The following is a 17,540-nucleotide window of genomic DNA, read 5'->3' as shown; positions in this document are numbered from 1 at the left end:
GAGAGCTAGAGAGAGAGAGAAAGCAAGAGAGGGAGGGAGAGAGAGAGAAAGAGAGAGAGAGAGAGAGAGAGAGAGAGAGAGAGAGAGAGAGAGAGAGAGAGAGAGAGAGAGAGAGAGAGAGAGAGAGAGAGAGAGAGCAAAGAGACAGAGAGAGAGAGAGAGAGAGAGAGAGAAAGATAGCTAGAGAGAGAGAGAAAGCAAGAGAGGGAGGGAGAGAGAGAAAGAGAGAGAGAGAGAGAGAGAGAGATAGAGAGAGAGAGAGAGAGAGAGAGAGAGAGAGAGAGAGAGAGAGAGAGAGAGAGAGAGAGAGAGAGAGAGAGAGAGAGAGAGAGAGAGAGAGAGAGAGAGAGAGAGAGAGAGAGAGAGAGAGAGAGAATTTTGGCCTCTTCATTGATTATGAGTGAGAGCTTGTTTTGCTGTGGTGTCAAAATCATATGATGTAAATAAGTCTCACATGCAGCTAAACAAAGTGGTCTCCTTAGTTATGTTTCTACAGATCAAACATATATGGGCAGGGACAGACTCTCTATACAGAATCAGACATCTGGAGACCACTCTAAATAGAGCACTGACTGGTACAAATGTGATCTATGTACTGTATATTTGACCAGACGGGGGATGCGTGTGGGGTAAGCCACATTAGCTTCTCTGGCATGTGCTAATCATCAGGATGAAAACATCAACACATCTAACTCCAGGGGTAATGACAGATCATTAAGGTTATTGTGTTATTGTGTTATGAATTCAGCTCAAAATGTTTCCAGACTGACTGACAGGCCACCATCAGAGTAACCTCTCAGTTAGCCTTCGTGCCTTGCTAATCGCTAGCAATCATTTGCATGAAGAGGTCCGTAATGCGGCTTTGCCACCCCTCACAATGTTAACACTAGTAACCCCTTGTTAGATGGACTTGTTGCTCGTGCTGGACCGGAACACACAGAACATTATGAATGAATGTGGCATGACATTACAGTGACCAAACTGCTAGTGAACCCCTATTGGAAACAGCTGTAGTGAAGAAGAAATCAAAGGTGAAATGCAACCCAGACTATTTGCAGACAAGCTACAGAAAAAAATAGCAATTATTAGGACTTTTATTTGCATTCCATTACATAAGCCTATAAAACACCTCAATCCACCACCAATGCGTGCTGCGTTGTGTAGGAATGTTTTTTCTATATAAACACAAGGTAGTTTAGGTTCCAGGCAGTGCCAGTATAAAGGGAAGCTGCAGTATATACAGTAGGGAAAAAAAGTATTTAGTCAGCCACCAATTGTGCAAGTTCTCCCACTTAAAAAGATGAGAGAGGCCTGTAATTTTCATCATAGGTACACGTCAACTATGACAGACAAATTCAGGAAAAAAAAATCCAGAAAATCACATTGTAGGATTTTTTATGAATTATTTGCAAATTATGGTGGAAAATAAGTATTTGGTCACCTACAAACAAGCAAGATTTCTGGCTCTCACAGACCTGTAACTTCTTCTTTAAGAGGCTCCTCTGTCCTCCACTCGTTACCTGTATTAGTGGCACCTGTTTGAACTTGTTATCAGTATAAAAGACACCTGTCCACAACCTCAAACAGTCACACTCCAAACTCCACTATAGCCAAGACCAAAGAGCTGTCAAAGGACACCAGAAACAAAATTGTAGACCTGCACCAGGCTGGGAAGACTGAATCTGCAATAGGTAAGCAGCTTAGTTTGAAGAAATCAACTGTGGGAGCAATTATTAGGAAATGGAAGACATACAAGACCACTGATAATCTCCCCTCGATCTGGGGCTCCACTGCAGATCTCACCCCGTGGGGTCAAAATGATCACAAGAACGGTGAGCAAAATCCCAGAACCACACGGGGGGACCTAGTGAATGACCTGCAGAGAGCTGGGACCAAAGTAACAAAGCCTACCATCAGTAACACACTACGCCGCCAGGGACTCAAATCCTGCAGTGTCAGACGTGTCCCCCTGCTTAAGCTAGTACATGTCCAGGCCCGTCTGAAGTTTGCTAGAGTGCATTTGGATGATCCAGAAGAGGATTGGGAGAATGTCATATGGTCAGATGAAACCAAAATAGAACTTTTTGGTAAAACTCAACTCGTCATGTTTGGAGGACAAAGAATGCTGAGTTGCATCCAAAGAACACCATACCTACTGTGAAGCATTGGGGTGGAAACATCATGCTTTGGGGCTGTTTTTCTGCAAAGGGACCAGGACGACTGATCCGTGTAAAGGAAAGAATGAATGGGGCCATGTATCGTGAGATTTTGAGTGAAAACCTCCTTCCATCAGCAAGGGCATTGAAGATTAAACGTGGCTGGGTCTTTCAGCATGACAATGATCCCAAACACACCGCCCGGGCAACGAAGGAGTGGCTTCGTAGAAGAAGCATTTTTCAAGGTCCTGGAGTGAGCCTAGCCAGTCTCCAGATCTCAACCCCATTGAAAATCTTTGGAGGGAGTTGAAAGTCCGTGTTGCCCAGCGACAGCCCCAAAACATCACTGCTCTAGAGGAGATCTGCATGGATGAATGGGCCAAAATACCAGCAACAGTGTGTGAAAACCTTGTGAAGACTTACAGAAAACGTTTGACCTGTGTCATTGCCAACAAAGGGTATATAACAAAGTATTGAGAAACTTTTGTTATTGACCAAATACTTATTTTCCCCCATAATTTGCAAATAAATTCATTAAAAATCCTACAATGTCATTTTCTGGATATTTTTTTCTCATTTTGTCTGTCATAGTTGACGTGTACCTATGATGAAAATTACAGGCCTCTCTCATCTTTTTAAGTGGGAGAACTTGCACAATTGGTGGCTGACTAAATACTTTTTTCCCCCACTGTATTGTGTTTAATTTCTATTGCTGCGTAATTATCCTACAAGAGAAATCCGGTCTGTGCCAAAGCAGAAATTGAAATGCCTGATCGGCAAAAATTGGAGAAGAACATCAATTTTTCTGCAAATGGATGAACTATCCCTTGCATTAGGCCACCCTAGAGCCTACACTGTACAAAGTGGGATGACACTGTTGGAAATATTTAAAATTATGCTTTGGTTCGTTCAACCTATTATTCATTTTTTCTGATGTCAAATAACAATTTCGACAGATCAATGTGATTTTTTTAATTGAATGAAAGCTTTTAAATTGCTTTCAACACCTCATGCGCATGTGCATTGAATGTAGTGGTGGCAGCCTATAAGAAGAGTTGGAGGCGTGGCTTATTGATGGCGTGGCTTTCAGTTTGTTATTTTTGCCTACCCGTGAGAATGAATGTCATTCCAGTTAATGTGGTCTTTTGCATTTGTTATTTATACTTAAACTGATACACTGCCACCATTTTTGTAATTATACTTGCATAAGTGCATGCGCTACTAAAGAGAAGGGTAAGGTTTATATATTGTGTCTACTATATATGACAGTCTTGTGTAAATAGTATGTTTGAAAACATTATTTCAAGTTATTGAACCAACTTATTTCTTGATTTACAGGAAATGTATTTCATTGTAACCCAGTTGAATAAATGTGGATGGGTAATTCCAAATAAAAAATTTACTTGGAACGGGAAAAAAAAGGGTTGTATTTATTTGTTATATATTAGAATTAACCAAATGGGAAAAGTAAGTGTTGAAAGACATACAGTTGAAGTCGGAAGTTTACATACACTTAGGTTGGAGTCATTAAAACTCGTTTTTCAACCGCTCCACAAATTTCTTGTTTACAAACTATAGTTTTGGCAAGTCGGTTAGGACATCTACTTTGTGCATGACACAAGTAATTTTACCAACAATTGTTTACAGACTCAGTGCCTCTTTGCTTGACATCATGGGAAAATCTAAAGAAATCAGCCAAGACCTCAGAAATAAAATTGTAGACCTCCACACGTCTAGTTCATCCTTGGGAGCAATTTACAAATGCCTGAAGGTACCACGCTCATCTGTACAAACAATAATACGCAAGTATAAACACCATGCAGTCGTCATACTGCTCAGGAAGGAGATGCGTTCTGTCTCCTAGAGATGAACGTACTTTGGTGCGAAAAGTGCAAATCAATCCCAGAACAACAGCAAAGGACCTTGTGAAGATGCTGGAGGAAACGGGTACAAAAGTATTTATATCCACAGTAAAACATTTTACATTTTAGTCATTTAGCAGACGCTCTTATCCAGAGCAACTTACAGTTAGTGAGTGCATACATTTTCATACTTTTTTTCATACCTTGCTTTTCATAAAACGAGTCCTATATTGACATAACCTGAAATGCCGCTCAGCAAGGAAGAGCCACTGCTCCAAAACTGCCATAAAAAAGCCTGACTATGGTTTGCAACTGCACATGGGGACAAATATCGTACTTTTTGGAGAAATGTCCTCTGGTCTGATGAAACAAAAATAGAACTGTTTGTCCATAATGACCATCGTTATGTTTGGAGGAAAAAAGGGGAAGTTGCAAGCCGAAGAACACCATCCCAACCGTGAAGCACGGGGGTGGCAGCATCATGCTGTGGGGGTGCTTACCTGCCGGAGGGACTGGTGCACTTCACAAAATAGATGGCATCATGAGGAAGTAAAATCATGTGGATATATTGAAGCAACATCTCAAGACATCAGTCATGAAGTTAAAGCTTGATCGCAAATGGGTCTTCCAAATGGACAATGAACCCAAGCATACTTCCAAAGTTGTGGCAAAATGGCTTAAGGACAACAAAGTCAAGGTATTGGAGTGGCCATCACAAAGCCCTGACCTCAATCCTATAGAAAATGTGTGGGCAGAACTGAAAAATTGTGTGCGAGCAAGGAGGCCTATAAATCAGTTACACCAGCTCTGTCAGTAGGAATGGGCCAAAATTCACCCAACTTATTGTGGGAAGCCTGTGACCCTGTCAAGGGGTGCTGAAGGTGGGTGTGGTGCATGAATCAAGCGCAGGACGCAGAAGCTCAGTCCAAAAGACTTTAGTGCAATATTCACGTAGAAAATAAGCACAATAAGCCCGAAGGCGAAATAACGGCGCACACAGGCGTCAAACAAACGGCGCACTAACATGTGCGAAAAACCTCTCAAAACACTGGAGGGGAAGTACGTAGCTCCAACACGAAACAGAAGAGCAATCACACACAAAGACAAACACACACAACTAGAACTAAATAGGACACTAACAAGACACAGGTGTACAACATCAAGATAAAACCAAACGAACATGAAACATAGATCGGTGGCAGCTAGTACTCCGGGGACGGCGACCGCCGAAGCCTGCCCGAACCAGGAGGAGGGAGCAGCCTCGGCCGAAACCGTACAGTACCCCCTTGACGCGCGGCTCCAGCCGTGCGCCGACCCCGGCCTCGGGGACGACCAGGAGGGACGCGGAGCAGGGCGCGCGGATGGTCCCGGTGGAACTCCGACAGGAGAGATGGGTCTAGGATGTCCCTCCGCGGCACCCAGCACCGCTCCTCCGGGCCGTACCCCTCCCACTCCACGAGATACTGGAGACCCCCCATCCGGCGTCTTGAGTCCAAGATGGACCGAACGGTGTGCGCCGGAGCCCCCTCGATGTCCAGTGGGGGCGGAGGAGTCTCCCCTATCTCATTGTCCTGGAGTGGGACCAGCTCACACCCGGCCTGAGAAGAGACACATGGAACGAGGGGTTAGCATTCTTATACTCAACAGGTAGATGTAACCTATAACACACCTCGTTCAATCTTCTCAGGACTTTAAAGGGCCCCACAAACCGCCGACCCAGCTTCCGGCAGGGCAGGCGGAGGGGTAGGTTTCTGGTAGAGAGCCAGACTCGATCTCCGGGTGCGTACACCGGCCCCTCACTGCGGTGGAGATCGGCGCTCGCCCCTTGTGACGAAGGACGGCCCGCTGCAGGTGGACGTGGGCAGCGTTCCACGTCTCTTCCGAGCGCCTCATCCAATCATCCACCGCAGGGGCCTCGATCTGGGTCTGCTGCCAAGGTGCCAGAACCGGCTGGTAACCTAACACACATTGGAAGGGGTTAGGTTGGTAGAGGAGTGGCGGAGAGAGTTCTGGGCCATCTCGGCCCAGGGAATGTACCGTGCCCACTCCTCCCGGCCCGGCCCTGGCAATACGACCTCAGAAACCTACCCACATCCTGGTTGACACGTTCTACCTGCCCGTTACTCTCCGGGTGGTACCCTGAGGTAAGGCTAACCGAGACCCCAAACGCTCCATGAACGCTCTCCAAACACGGGAGGTAAACTGGGGGCCTCGATCAGACACTATATCCTCGGGTACCCCGTAATGCCGGAAGACGTGGGTAAATAGGGCCTCAGCGGTCTGTAGGGCAGTAGGAAGACCCGACATAGGGAGAAGACGACAGGCCTTAGAGAACCGGTCCTAACGACCAGGATGGTGGTATTCCCCCCCTGAGAGAGGGGAAGGTCTGTCACAAAATCCACCGAGAGGTGGGACCATGGTCGTTGTGGAACGGGCAGGGGTTGTAACTTACCCCTGGGCAGATGTCGGGGCGCCTTACACTGGGCGCACACCGAGCAGGGAGGAGACATAAACCCTCACATCCCTGGCCAAAGTGGGCCACCAGTATTTAGTGCTAAGGCAATGCACTGTCCGGCCAATACCCGGATGTCCAGAGGAGGGTGACGTGTGAGCCCAGTAAATGAGTCGATCCCGAATCTCGAGCGAACGTACTTCCGACCTTTCGGCATCGACCTCCCACACCACCGGTGCCACAAGGCAAGACTCCGGTAGTATGGGAGTAGGCTCAACGGACCTCTCCTCCGTGTCATACGCGCAGGACAGCGCATCTGCCTTACCATTCTGGGACCCAGGGATGTACGTGATTTTAAATACGAACCTGGTGAGAAACATACTCCATCGAGCCTGGCGAGGTTCAGTCTCCCTCGCTGCCGGATGTACTCCAGGTTCCAATGGTCAGTCAAAATGAGGAAATGGTGTTGAGCCTCCTCAAGCCAATGCCTCCACACCTTAAGGGCTTGAACTACAGCTAACAGCTCCCTGTCCCCAATGTCATAGTTACGCTCCGCCGGGCTGAGCTTTTTGAGTAAAAGCACAGGGGCGGAGTTTAGGTGGCGTGCCGGACCGTTGAGAGAGAACGGCCCCTATACCAGCCTCAGACGCGTCTACCTCAACCTGAAAGGGTAATGCGGGATCGGATGCGCCATCACCGGAGCCGACGTAAACAGGTCCTTCCAGTCTCCTAAAGGCCCTGTCCGCATCAGCTGACCACTGCAGGCGCACCGGACCCCCTTTCAGAAGGGGACGTGATGGGAGCTGCCACCTGTCCAAAACCCCTGGATAAACCTCCGGTAGTAATTCGCGAAGCCCAAGAACTGCTGCACCTCTTTTACAGTGGTTGGAGTTTGCCAATTACGCACAGCGGACACACGATCCACCTCCATTCTCACCCCTGACGCGGACAACCGATAACCCAAAAAAGGAGACCGACTCCTGGAAAAACAGACATTTCTCTGCCTTGACATAGGTGCGTGCTCCAACAGCCTCCCTCAATACACGACGCACCAGGGTTATATGCTCGGCTCGGGGAGACGAGTACACCAGAATGTCATCAATGTACACGACCACCCCTTGTCCCCATATCCCGGAAAATGTCATCTACGAAGGATTGGAAGACTGATGGAGCATTCATCAACCCATATGGCATGACGAGATATTCGAAATGACCTGACGTGGTACTAAACGCTGTCTTCCATTACGTAGCCCTCCCTAATGCGCACCAAGTTATACGCGCTCCTGAGATCCCAATTTTTGTGAAAAAACCGCGCTCCATGCAATGACTCTGTCATGAATCGCAATCAGAGGGAGTGGATAACTGTATTTCACAGTAATCTGATTGAGACCACGGTAATCAATGCACGGGCGCAACCCTCCATCTTTCTTCTTCACAAAAAAGAAACTTCGAGGAGTGGGAGAAGTGGAGGGCCGAATGTATCCCTGTCTCAAAGATTCGGCTATGTAAGTCTCCATAGCTTTTCTCTCCTCTTGAGACAAAGGATACACGTGGGCTCCCGTGGGAGCGCTGCTCCTGCCTGGAGATCAATCGCACAATCCCCTGTCTATGAGGAGGCAACTGCGTCGCCCTAGTTTTACTAAACACGAGAGCTAAATCCCCATATTCAGGGCGGAAGGTGCAGTGCGGGCACTTGGTTTGGACTTTCCACGAAGTCGCCCACGGAAACACCCAGACATCGCCCCTCGCACTGAGCAGACCACCCATCGAGAGCCTCTGTTGCCACGAAATAGCAGGGTTATGGGTGCTTAACCAGGGAATTCCCAGCACCACTGGGTGCGCAGGAGAGTCGATCAGATACAGCTGTATAGTCTCTTCATGACCCCCTGCGCGCACATCCCTAAGTGGTGCTGTGATCTCCCCTAATCAACCCCTGACCCCCAACGGGCGGCTATCTAAGGCATGAATGGGAAAAGGTTTGTCAACAGGTAGGAGAGGGATCCCTAAATCTAAACAAAACTTCCGATCAACAAAATTCCCAGCTGCGCCTGAATCTACTAGCGCCTTATGCTGGGAATGAGGTGCAACCTGTGGAAAACACACAGGTGTTACGGATACAGGTATCCTGTGTTCTTGTGTGTTTCTCTCCTTCTGCCCTAATCACAGGTGTCCTGTATGTTCCTGATTGGTGGTCGTGGAGGTGTCTGCTGATTGGACCAATCAGTGAACATTCCTGTGCATTGCACCACCTGTTACTCGTTTGTTAAATCACACATTCCATTATATAAAAACCAGTCTTGTGTTTGTTGAAAGAGAGAGATTTTTGCCATATGTGAGTATGGACACGGTGGTGTCCTGTGTGATGTGTACTCACTAAGTTGTTGGTTACCCTATTGGTAACTTTGTTAGAATACATTTCTTTATGTGAGTGTGGATACTGTTGTGTCCTGTGTATTGTGTACCTACTTTATTGCTGATTACCCTGTTTTGTAGCTTTGTGTGTTTCTGGGAAAAGGGGAGTTTAAGCTAGTTGCCCTTAGGCGTACATTACCCGGTAGGGGAAGAAATCTGTCTAAAAACACTAGTTAGACCTGAGCGGACCACCCACTGTACTTTTGTATGACTAGCAGTAGCCTAAGCGGTTCTTTAGGCAGGCTAGATCAGTTTAGGGGGTTTTACACTATTGTTTCATTTCTTGGGTCCTGCTCAGCCCCTTTTTCCCAAACCCTTACCGTGTGTTCTGAAATAAACCATGTGTGTTTGACGGTAGTTCATGGTAGTTGTGTCCTATTTGTTCTCACTGTTCCATACTACACTTATAATTTGCATGAATTTATGTTACGGGGTCTCATGTCCGTCACCCTAGACGTTTAAAAGCCACGGGTTCGTAACATAAAGTGGGGGGCTCGTCTGGGATCTATCCCATGCTACTCATGTAAATTAGTAAGTGTCTAGTTCAGTGTTGAGCTTGGCAGCTGTACTACCTGTTTTTTTGTGTGTTCAGTAGTTGACGGCTCGTGTTGCTAGTAGGATGGCTACTTTTGAGTTAGGGGCATTTTGGAAAACCCTACGTGGGGGGTTTTTGAGAATTGCCGTAGAGTGGATCTACAGGCTTTGGCTGACCACTTTTCTTTACCCATACCGAGGGGTTTAGTGAAAGCAGAAGTTAGGGAAGTAGTGTTAGAAATATTATTGAGCGGCGAGTGCTTGTGTTACCGCCGCCTGAGTCTGCTTCTCATGTAGGGGATGTGGTTGCTGTTTCTGTAAGCCCATCAGTGTCTGAGGACGAGGCTAAGGCTCCAGCCACATTGCCCCGTTATGACCCACTCTCCCCACTGACTGACAGTGATGCCAGGATCGATGTCCGCTCGACGCGGCTCCAAATGGAGGCGGAAGAGCGGGCACAAATCAGGCAAGACAAGCTGGAGATGCGTAAGCTAGAGGCAGAACAGGAGACGCGTAAGCTAGAGGCAGAACAGGAGACGCGTAAGATGGAACTGGAGATGCGTAGGCTTGATCAAGAACTGGAGATGCGTAGAATGGAACTAGAGGCAGAAACAGCGAGGTTAGTCTCTGCTAATACTATGCCTGCTAGTGAGCCATCCTCACCAGTTGTGTCATCTGCTACGTTTGATATTAGTAGACAGATCACCTTGGTACCTGTGTTTAGGGAGTCAGAGGTTGATTCCTATTTCAGTGTGTTTGAACGTATAGCGGTAGCATTGAAATGGCCCGAAGAGGTATGGTGCCTATTACTTCAGTGTAAACTGACAGGTAAAGCCCAAGAGGTTCTGGCAGCGCTACCTCTTGAAGACAGTTTGAATTATGAAGTGGTCAAAGCTACTGTTCTTCGTGCCTATGAGCTTGTTCCTGAGGCATATCGACAGAGATTTAGGGTCTCATAAAAAGTCTCCTACTCAGACTTATGTGGAGTTTGCTAGAGACAAAGGAAATCTGTTTGACAAATGGCACAGTGCAAGTAAGGTAACTGATTTTAACTCTCTACGGGAGTTAATCTTGTTAGAGGAGTTTAAAAATTGCTTACGAACGCATTGTAGTTTATCTGAACGAACAGAAAGTATCCTCACTGTCGGAAGCGTCTGTATTGGCAGACGAAGTTTGTGTTGACACATAGAGCGTGTTTTTCGGCTCGTACGGAGAGCAGGGCTGCGGAGTTGCTAACTTCTAGTCCTAGTCGACCAGCAGTACATCCAGCACGCCCAAAGATGTGCGTCACTGTTTCTATTGTCATAAGGTGGGACATTTGGTTAGTGATTGCTTTTTGCTTAAACGCAAGCCGGGGATGACTCAGCACGCCAGGCCGCTAACGGGTGTTGGGCTGATTCGTGCGGTTGTAAGGCCGGAATCAAGACAGAAGCCTCATAGTGAATGTGGTTTGAAAGTCCCTGTCCTAGATCACAGTTATGAACCGTTTATTTTTGAGGGGTTTGTTTCTATATCGGATGACGGCGTCTCAGCGTCCAGTTAGAATCCTCAGAGATACTGGTGCGGGCGCAGTCGTTTCATACTAGCTGATGTGTTGCCCTTGTCTAATAATACATATTGTGGGTCCAGTGTGTTAGTACAAGGAATTGAAATGGGTTTCGTCCCAGTGCCATTGCACTTTGTGAACGTACACTCTGAGTTAGTCAGTGGATTGTTCAGAGTTGGCGTCGTCCTATGTTGCCAGTAAAAGGGGTGACATTTATAATGGGCAACGATATTGCCGGAGGAAAGGTAATACCCATATTGGAGGTATTGGATAAAAGTGACCAGTCTCTCTGAGGAGCTGGCACAGGGTTATCCAGATGTGTTCCCGCTTGTGCTGTCACACGTGCTCAAGCACGACAAGTGGGTGAAGTGATAGATTTGTCAGACACGATTCTATTCAGAGAGTGTGACCCAGAGGATAGTTCGGGTGCTACCTCTGGTAAGCTGGTGCAGTCTGACCAACAGCCCAGAGAAAGGAAGAAGGAACTGGAACTTGTTGCGGAGGCAATACAGTTACCAGTTACTCGTGAGCAGCTGATCGCTAACCAACAGGTTGACATTAGCCTGGCTAAATGTTTTTCTGGTGTTGTCTCAGAGGAGGAGCTAAAGAAGAAAAACATGGCATACTTCATTGATGGTAATCTCCTCATGCGTAAATGGACATCCCATGTTGACGCTTAGCGGAGATTGGAATGCTGTTTACCAAATAGTGATTCCTACAGCCTTTCGACAAAATGTTTTATCCCTCGCTCATGATCACCAGTGGTCCGGACATCTGGGAGTCACCAAGACTTATGATCGAGTTTTGCGACATTTCTTTTGGCCTGGCTTAAGACAAGATGTGGCTCAGTTCTGTCGGACTTGCCACACCTGTCAAGTAGTTGGGAAACCGAACCAGGTTATTTCCCGCGCCTCTTTGTCCCATACCGGCCATAGGTGAACCATTCGAACATGTGATGGTTGATTGTGTTGGACCATTACCGAAAACAAAATCTGGTAACCAGTTTATGTTGACAATTATGTGTGTGGCCGCCAGGTACCCAGAGGCCATTCCTCTGCGAAGAGGGGTTGGATAATGTGTTGGCAGATGCTTTGTCTCGTGTTTGATGATCTAGGTTTTTTTTGTTATCCCGATAGGATGATTTGTGAATTTGGGTGTTGTGATAGTAGGTGTGTCGCAAACCATGGTGGTTTGCTCTTTTAGGGGTGGGAGTGTTACGGATACAGGTATCCTGTGTTCTTGTGTGTTTCTCTCCTTCTGCCCCTAATCACAGGTGTCCTGTATGTTCCTGATTGGTGGTCGTGGAGGTGTCTGCTGATTGGACCAATCAGTGAACATTCCTGTGCATTGCACCACCTGTTACTCGTTTGTTAAATCACACATTCCATTATATAAAAACCAGTCTTGTGTTTGTTGAAAGAGAGAGATTTTTGCCATATGTGAGTATGGACACGGTGGTGTCCTGTGTGATGTGTACTCACTAAGTTGTTGGTTACCCTATTGGTAACTTTGTTAGAATACATTTCTTTATGTGAGTGTGGATACTGTTGTGTCCTGTGTATTGTGTACCTACTTTATTGCTGATTACCCTGTTTTGTAGCTTTGTGTGTTTCTGGGAAAAAGGGGAGTTTAAGCTAGTTGCCCTTGGGCGTACATTACCCGTTGAGGAAGAAATCTGTCTAAAAACACTAGTTAGACCTGAGCGGACCACCCACTGTACTTTTGTATGACTAGCAGTAGCCTAGCGGTTCTTTAGGCAGGCTAGATCAGTTTAGGGTTTTTACACTATTGTTTCATTTCTTGGGTCCTGCTCAGCCCTTTTTCCCAAACCCTTACCGTGTGTTCTGAAATAAACCATGTGTGTTTGACGGTAGTTCATGGTAGTTGTGTCCTATTTGTTCTCACTGTTCCATACTACACTTATAATTTGCATGAATTTATGTTACGGGTCTCATGTCCGTCACCCTAGACGTTTAAAAGCCACGGGGTTCGTAACACAGGTATACAAAAGTGCGCAACAGAAAGCTCTGGGTAAGTGGGACGTCTACTCACCTGGGAGGCCCCCCCAGTGCGTGGCCTGTTGTCTTCTCCCCCGGAGAACCCTCCCCAGCACCTGGCCGCAGTGTGCCCTCCACGACCGCACTTGGTGCAGGAGACAGGCCCCCTCGGGCTCCTCCTCCTCCTTTCTCTAGCGGCACCCCGAGCTCCATAGGGCTCGGCTCGGAGGTGCCGGAGGCGGAATGGGCGGACCCCCTCGGGACGTCCACGGGTGGCCAGCAGGGTGTCCAGACGGATGGACATATCGACCAACTGGTCGAAGGTGAGATGGGTATCCCTGCAGGCCAACTCACGTTGAACGTCCTCCCCGTAGGCTACATCGAAAATGGTCGATGAGGGCCCGTTCATTCCACCCTGCGTCCGCCGCTTCAGAGTCCGGAACTCTAGAGCAAACGCCTGTGCGCTCCTCTCCCCCTGTCTCAGGTGGACTAGACGCTCCCCCGCCGCTTTGCCCTCAGGTGGATGGTCGAACACGGCCTTGAAGCGGCGGGAGAACTCGGCGTAGGAGATGGTGTTGGCGTCCATCTTCCTCCACTGGCGTTAGCCCACTCCAACGCCTTGCCCGTGAGACAGGAGATGAGGGCGGAAACGCTCTCGTGTCCTGAGGGCACCGGGTGTACAGTGGCCAGGTAGAGCTCCACCTGCAGGAGGAACCCCTGACACCCGGCAGCTGTTCCGTCATACGCCCTCGGGAGCGAGAGCCGAATCCCCCTGGGTTCCAGACCTGGGACTGGTGGACCGGCCGATGGGGTTGGCAGGGTAGGTGGAGGTGTGGGTACCCCGCTGGCCTCCCATCGGTGCAGGGTGTTGATGACGTCCTGTAGAGCGGTCCCCAGTTGTCATATCTGGTCATCTTGGCCGCGAACATGCTCCTCGAGCGACTCAGGCGTAACTGCAGATCCTGCTGATTCCATTCTGGTGTGTGATTCTGTCAAGGGGTGCTGAAGGTGGGTGTGGTGCATGAATCAAGCGCAGGACGCAGAAGCTCAGTCCAAAAGACTTTAGTGCAATATTCACATAGAAAATAAGCACAATAAGCCCCGAAGGCGAAATAACAGCGCACACAGGCGTCAAACAAACGGCGCACTAACGTGCGAAAAACCTCTCCAAAACACTGGAGGGAAGTACGTAGCTCCAACACGAAACAGAAGAGCAATCACACACAAAGACAAACACACACAACGAGAACTAAATAGGACACTAACGAGGACTAACAAGACACAGGTGTACAACATCAAGACAAAACCAAACGAACATGAAACATAGATCGGTGGCAGCTAGTACTCCGGGGACGACGACCGCCGAAGCCTGCCCGAACCAGGAGGAGGAGCAGCCTCGGCCGAAACCGTGACAGACCCAAGTTAAACAATTTAAAGGCAATGCTACCAAATACTAATTGAGTGTATGTAAACTTCTGACCCACTGGGAATGTGATGAAAGAAACAAAAGCTGAAATAAATCATTCTTTCTACTATTGTTCTGACATTTCACATTCTTAAAATAAAGTGGTGATCCTAACTGACCTAAGACAGGGAATTTTTACTAGGATTACATGTCAGGAATTGTGAAAAACTGAGTTTAAATGTATTTGGCTAAGACTTCAACTGTAAGTTGCAACTTGAAATATAGGTTTGGTAATAATGAAATAACAGTTGGTATTGAATCATATATTTGGTTTTAACAAATGTAGTATTTTTCAATTGAGAAAACCTAACTAATTTCCGTGACCAGTTGAAGTATTTTTTGGGGGGTTGATACAATTTTTTTTTTACAGTGACTGCAACACCTGTGGGAAAAATATATTCACCTGAATCTTAATGATAAGATAGGATATTAGTCTGTCTTGATAGGGAAATAAATGTTAACAGCTATGCATTGCTTACTGGTATTATTCTATGGGTTCATACATAGGCCAAATTCAGCCATATGCTTGTTGGCCTTGTTCACCTTGTTGATTCCCTTTAAGCCTCCTCTCCGTTTGAACTAAAAATGACAGATCAAGACAAAAAGGCACAGAAAAACCTTAGCTGTTTTCAAAGCCCAAGATATTCCAATCTAGTGCGAATCCTGTTTAGGATATGTAGTGATATATTTTTGATTATTTATTCTGAACATTGTTCATATTACCTAGATATTGTGGAGTTTCATGGTGGATGAGAGAGATTGAGGAATAATCCCTTCTGAAAACATAGACAAATCCCAAGCCAAATTTGAACCATGCCATGTTTAGATCAGACAGCTATTCCTCACATAAGGTCATGATAGTATGTCGGAGAAACTATATATTTTTAAGGAATTAATTGCATAACAGAATCAGCTCTCATTGAAACCCATTATGAACATAAAGGCATAATTGTTTGATTTTAGGTTAGGCCTTCAGTCAAATATTACTCAAAAATGATATGGAAAAGCATTTTTCCACCAGAAAATCCTATTTTAACCCCTGCCCACATCATGCATAACATAGTAGCCTATATACTAAGCTCCCAAAACAACAATCTAATCTACTCTTCTGAAAACATACATCAATGACAGCATAGCCACTAGTCCACTCCCCGCCCGACTCATGAAAGAGTTGCATGCATAAACCTCGCCACAAAACCAACACAGAAATCCATGCGTTTTCTGTGCTGCCGGACATTTTCCTAGTGCAGTTATTCTTGGGCGTTTGCGTCATATATAGTACGTCTCTTCTGTTTGGCCGTATATCTATCTACCCATTCATACAGTCAGGCTGCATTAAGGAGAGAGCTGCTGAAGCACACAGTGCACGCGCGTCGAGCAGTGAGGTTTGACAGGAGGCACAGGGGGACTGCTGTCTGCTCGGTACTTTTTCATGCAGACAGTTCCCAGAGAAGACAGAGAGACAACTGCACTGCAATTGGACGGATGTGACAAGACCTTTATGATAAAATTTCACCCAATTGGTTTTGTAACTGAGTGGGACGTTATGAAAATGCACCGGCTTGGAAATGGAATTGTAATCCCTTGATAACCTCTCCATTAACAATGTAGCCTAACAACACTTAGTCGAGCAGCGAGATTTATTTAGGTGTTTGCTCTTTTCTTTCTACAGCTCCATGTGATTAGAAACCTGCTATAGAGGACCCTCTTTAGTCAAAATGAATCTGAGCACCGACCATGCCAATTTATGGGGAAATGGTTCCTATTTGGAATTTCAAGGTGGGAAAGTGGGGACACCGTGGCTGTCAGAGTCGCCTGTCAACTCCACAAACTCCACTGGCAACGGGACGGAGATCGGTGAAGTGGATCTTACCCGTGCCATCCCGCTTGGCTTGGTCCTTTAGGGGCTTTCATCGTGTTCGCCATCGTGGGCAACATCCTGCGTCATCCTGGCGGTGGTGCACCAACAGGCACTCTGCGGACCCCGACCAACTACTTCATTATCAACCTGGCCATGCGCTGACCTGCTGCTGGGTACCACCGTGTTGCCGGTGTCTGCAGCACCCTGGAGATCCTCAACTACTGGGTGTTCGGTAGGATCTTCTGTGACATCTGGGCGGCGGTAGATGTTCTGTGCTGCACCGTCCATTATGAGCCTGTGCGTAATTTCAATCGACCGTTACATCGGGGTGAGCCACCCGCTGCAGTACCCAAGCATAGTGACCGAGAAGCGGGGCACTTCTGGCCATGCTCGGGTGTGGTGCTCTCGGTGGTCATCTCCATTGGACCCCTCCTTGGGTGGAAGCAGCCTCCATCGCCCGGACGACACGGTGTGCCTCATCACCGAGGAACCGTTTTATGCACTCTTCTCCTCCCTCGGGTCCTTCTATATACCGCTGGTTGTTATCTTGTCCATGTATTTTAGGGTTTATGTAGTTGCCAAACGGACCACCAAGAACTTGGAGGCCGGTGATGAGGAGAGGATGAACACTGAGCGAGCTCACGCTCAGGATCCATAGGGGATCCCAGTTGCAGGATGAGACAGGCGGAGGCACTGGCAAGGGGCCGCGTGACGCAGGCGAGGAGCTCCCTGGCAGTGAAACTTCTGAAATTCTCCCGAGAAGAAAGCAGCAAAAACTTTGGGGGGTCGTGGTTGGCATGTTTACGCTTTGTTGGCTGCCGTTCTTCTAGCCTTACCCATTGGTAGGTATATTTTTCCATATTTATTTACCCTTTTCCAAACGAATATCCAAGTACGCCTATTACAGAAAACTATCTTGATCGATATGATTATTTGACACAGCAGTCCAGCAGTTGAATGAAACAATGATAATAATCTAGTATTATGATACTATAGCCTACAATTAAAACAACCCTCAATATGTGATAATATACCTATTATGGTAGAAATGTATATACATTTTGGTGCCATAATACATTTCGCAAGCAAACTGCTGAAAAGTGTCTGAGAAGATTTTTCATTAATATCTGGAAGTAAATCTAAGTGGCCCTTGGGTCCCATTCATAGAGAACTGTCCCAAATCCCATCTCCAGAAAGTTGGCACTGATGCAGACAATGGCATATATGATAATATGCACCCATTAATTTACTGCCA

At 47.0% G+C, this 17,540-nt stretch overlaps 1 pseudogene; it reads left to right on the top strand.

Annotated features, from left to right (window-relative positions):
• The first annotated feature begins 16,137 nt into the window (after nucleotides 1–16,137).
• Nucleotides 16,138–17,115, top strand: LOC123481543 (annotated as a pseudogene).
• Nucleotides 17,116–17,540: the final 425 nt, after the last annotated feature.

The sequence above is a fragment of the Coregonus clupeaformis genome, chromosome 2 (assembly GCF_020615455.1).
Source record: "Coregonus clupeaformis isolate EN_2021a chromosome 2, ASM2061545v1, whole genome shotgun sequence".
Classification (NCBI taxonomy): Eukaryota; Metazoa; Chordata; class Actinopteri; order Salmoniformes; family Salmonidae; genus Coregonus; species Coregonus clupeaformis.
Note: the sequence above shows the minus strand (reverse complement) of the source record. Positions and strands in the feature narration are given on the sequence as shown.